The sequence below is a fragment of the Triticum aestivum genome, chromosome 2D, assembly GCF_018294505.1.
Source record: "Triticum aestivum cultivar Chinese Spring chromosome 2D, IWGSC CS RefSeq v2.1, whole genome shotgun sequence".
NCBI lineage: Eukaryota > Viridiplantae > Streptophyta > Magnoliopsida > Poales > Poaceae > Triticum > Triticum aestivum.
In genome coordinates, this window is record NC_057799.1 from 631,930,637 (window position 1) to 631,935,017 (window position 4,381).

Here is a 4,381-nt window from a genome sequence, read left to right on the forward strand (position 1 = left end):
CTAATCATGCACCCACTCCGTGCTAGGCTGATTAGAGAGCACGTACCAAGCTATCGTATCTGTCTGGCACACCATTTTTTCTTGTAAAAGCAATGAAAATTTTGCGGAACGGAATTCAGGAACACAATATGGAATGCCTGATACTAGCATGAACAAGACGTGTCCACTACCCGATTATCATCAACAAATCGGCAAAGATGATGTGCTTTAATAAATTCAAAGAAGAGAAATTGATACAAGAAGGGCCTTCAACCCAACCCAATCTGCCTATTTCCGTTGAGGATTTGACTTGATTTGACGACAAGGAGAAATTTGGGCGACGACAAGGACAAATCACCTTGCAGGAAGAGAAGACGCCAACGACGCACCCCCAATAGGAAGGGAACCGCTAGAAAGAAAGAAAATCCATAGCGTCAGGCGCACGAGCAGGAGCCGACAATGGACGAGAATTCGGGGTCCCGTGCTCACCTCTGGCCCTGAGGTGGATGAGGAACTTGCTCTCCCTACTCGAGCTGACGATTTGGTCGGTGAGGAGGAGATCTCGTCGTCGCTGCACCGAGCCAACTCGACGCAGCGCCAGTGCTGTTGGGGTCAGACTCGCCTATCCGCGGGAGCGTCGCCGACGGTGGACGTGCCCTGCGAGACCACCTGCTGCTCGGAGGAATCGATCCCGCGACGGCCGAATCCAGTGGCGAGAGAAATTGAGGGCGTGGGGGCGGCGGCGATGCGGAAAACGGGAGAGGAGGACAAGGAAACAGAGCGGGCTTGGGCTCGGGGGATGGATTAGGTTAGGTTAGAGCAACTCCAACGGGCCGACTTTGGACGGCGCATTTGTCCGCTTTTTATTTGTTTGGGTCGGTCACGCGCCCGCCGTCGGCCCAGCTTTGTATTTAGGTCGGCAGTGCGCCCAACGCGCCGATCTATTTCATGTTCGCATTCAACTTTTAAATAAAAAAGGCCCGTGGCCGATCATGCCAGCGGCCATGTCTCATGCCGGCATCATTCCAGCGCCTGCATACAATGTCGGCTTCAGAAAATACCACAGTTCATGCTGGCGGGTGCCAGCACACAAAAAAGGGTGGGACTTGAGTTCGACCACGCCATCACGACTCCCGTGGTCATGCCGGCACACCTGTCGGCATACAAAAAAGATGGCCCTCGCCGCCGTAGATCACTCGTCGTCGAACTTGAACATGTCGGCATGCATCTTCTCGAACCACGGTCTCTTCATTGGCGGCACGGTGTTGAGATCCACTTTCATGATCTCCACCCCGGTCATCATACTCGCGAGAGCCACTTCTTTGGCCTTGGTCTTGGCGTTGGCGGCCTCGATCTCTAGCATCTTGGCTTGCTTCTCCGCCTCGAGCTCGAACATCTTGGCTTGCTTCTCGGCGTCCAGATCAAGCCTCCTCCTTTGGATCTCCATGAAAGCATCCATTTGCTCCGCCATGAAACGCCGGCGCTCCTCCTCCCTTGAGTCCTTATTCATCATGGCGTCCATGCTTGCGATCAAGGCGTTGGTGGCCGCATCTCGCTTGTCCTCCTTCTTGGAGTTGGTCTTCCCCCGCGGCCGTGCCGGCTCGCCCTCCCAACATCCTCCACGGCTTTCTTCCCCCCACGTGCCTTGAGTGCGGCATATTGCGCCTTGAACTTCTCCTCGTCCTTGATGACCCGATAACAACAGGAGAGGTTGAAGCACTTGCCATTGTGTTGAACCTTGAATGCCTCCAAAGTTTGAAATGCCTACAAAATGTTTGCATGCAAGCATCTGGGCAAGTGATATGCAAATGAACACGCAAAGGATGATCTTGATGACACAAAAGAGGGCGGCTTGCTTGCTATCATACCATGTCTTGCATGCCGATGCCGCTCACGGGGCGGGCCTTGACGCTCTCAAGGGTGGCGCAAAACTTGTTGCACTCTTGTTGGATCACCCTCCACCGCTTGGAAATGAAGACCCACCCGCGCGTGCTCACAAATTGGTAAGGTGGAAACTTCTTGCGCTCACGAAACTCTCAGTGGACACGAGTCCAAAAGGTTGAATGCTTTTGCTCGGCGCCCATCTTGGGGTCTTGTCCGATGTCGCACCAACACTCGCAAAGAAGCTTGTCCTCAGCAGCTGTGTACGCCTTCATGCGCTTGCTCTTGCGCTTCGGCTTAGGACCGGCGGCTTGGTTGGCGAGCTCGTCCTCGAACAAAGGCTCCACTTCGATGTCGCACTCGTCCTCTTCCTCTAGCCCGTAGTCGTCCGGGAACTCGTGGTCGAGGGGGAAGCCGTCCAGGTCGATGCCGACCTGATCACGCATGAAGGCCGCCTGATCGGGATCATCGCCAACGGCCGGCGTGAACGCCCCGCGGCCGTCCTGGCTTTGTGTCTCGTCGGGATCGTAGCCAGCGCCTGGTGCACCCCCCTCGAAGATGAGGTTCTGCATGTAGTCATCGTCGGCAGCGGACGGCATTTCCTCGAACAGGTTACGGGCGTCCGGGAGCCCGCCCGCCGGCGTCTGTCGCGCGCGTTTCCTCGTGCCGCCGGATGACGAGCCACCGGCCACCGGGGTGGCGTTGAGGTCGATGGGCGCGGGCGCGGGCGTGGAAGGCGCGACCACGCTCACGTCGGGCGAGCACTCCCCGGAGAGGCAGGAGGCCTGCGGGTAGACGTGGAAGCTGGGGATCGGGTTGCAAGATGACGCGCGGGGTGAGTCGGGCAGCACCATCCAAGGAAACGCCAACGAGCCGGTGCTGGCCGCGGCGACGGCGGCTTGGACGAGGCTGTGCTGGCTAAGGTTTACCCCTAGCATGTACAGCGCCTCCCTCGTTGCCGCCGCGACGCGCGCATTGGTGAACTCCTGCTGCGCGGCGGCGACGACGGCGGCCTGCGTGGCGGCCTCATCCCTCGCGTCCGCGGCGTGCCTCCGGTCCTTCCTCTTGGCCGACTCCCTTGCCCGCTGTTTGGGCGTCAGCGGCTTCTTCGGCTTGGTCGCGGCGGCGGTCTTGCGCGGGGCACGAGGCTTCTTCGGCTTGGTCGCGGTGGCGCCGGACGAGGCGAGGAAGGCGAGGCCCGCGGCGGCGTCGAGGTCGATGGCGTCGTCCATGGCTGGTTGGGGCGGGAGCGCGCGGGCGGGAGTGATTTGGAGGGAAAATGCGGAGGAAATGGCGGTGGCTCCGACCGACAGGCGAGCCCGGGGGGAGGAGTAGGCGCGCGCGCGCGGCCGTCTCGTGTCCGCGCCGACGCAAATCCGGCTCAAAATTGGGCCGGGAATGGGTCGCCCGCGGACGAAAAACGGACGCGGGCGGACGAAATGGGTCGCCCCATTGGAGTTGCTCTTAGGCTTTGTTTGGTAGGAGTTGATTTGGGAGGTTTGGGGATGAGGGGATTTCAGGAGATTTGGCGATTCCCCCTCTTCCAACCAATCCCCCTGAAAACCCCAAATTCCTCTACAGCCACAATCCCCTCAAATATAAAACATCATTTGATAGGGAGGGATTGCCATATTGAGTTAAAATAGTGTAAAATAGTTAAAAATCCAATCTTTACAGATTAAATAGCATCATAGCTGGACAAACTTGCTATAAAATTGTGAATGACACCTAATAAGTGTAGAAATCCTGCAAGCAAATATGCTTAGACATTAAACAACCATATTAATTAATCATGTCAAACATATATGGAATGTAAACTTAATATTCTTCCGGAAAATTAACTGGGTGTTCTGCAAGCAAGTGATAAGTTGAAAAAAGTTACATGTATTATGTATTATCAGAAAGACCTCACTTTACATCCAGACTTGATGGAACAATAGCATGCATCAAGAACATACTTGAGCTTACAAACTGCAATGGTTCACATCCCCAGATAGGTCCAAAGAATCCATCATAATAAAGATAGTAAGTTTCAGACTATAGAAAAGCAAGAGTAACAAGACTATTTGCTTACTACTGTTCAGTCCTAAAAAACTTACCTCTAGATACAAAGAAAGAAGTGTACAATTACTACAAGTAAATATTTAAGTCAAGTACTTTCTCCGTTGCAAACCATGAGGCCCTATATCTTAAGATTTAGTTTTGACAAAAAAAGAGAATTAAAATCTTGAGCATACAGAGAGGACATCGACAGCAAACAAGTTAATCTAGTATATGCGATTACAACTAGTTCATTGAGATAAGGACAGTGATACTATTGCTGTACGTTTTCGGGGACTAGCTACCTTCTTGGGGCTCTGCAAATTATTTCATCTGCACATGGTCACTGGATCCATTACAATTTGGCTAATAAAACTAGTACAGGTTCAGGTCTGAAGCTAAATTATAGAGCACAAATTTGTAGGCAATGAGCACCTAACTACTGTTTCGAGTCATCAAAAGCTGCTGTACGCAATCAAGT

The 4,381-nt window shown here is 53.8% G+C and overlaps 1 long non-coding RNA gene across 2 annotated transcripts in view; it reads right to left on the reverse strand.

Annotated features, from left to right (window-relative positions):
* Nucleotides 1-779, reverse strand: part of LOC123055173 (uncharacterized) — a 7,654-nt gene extending 6,875 nt beyond the window's left edge. Inside the window, exons 1-2 of one of the 2 annotated variants that reach the window (XR_006426538.1) lie at nt 469-779; nt 338-388 (exon numbers count right to left, since the gene is read on the reverse strand). This is a non-coding gene — a long non-coding RNA (uncharacterized lncRNA). The remainder of the gene's footprint in view (nt 1-337; nt 389-468) is intronic. The other variant, XR_006426539.1, reaches the window with a different exon arrangement.
* Between the last annotated feature and the right edge of the window lie 3,602 nt (nt 780-4,381).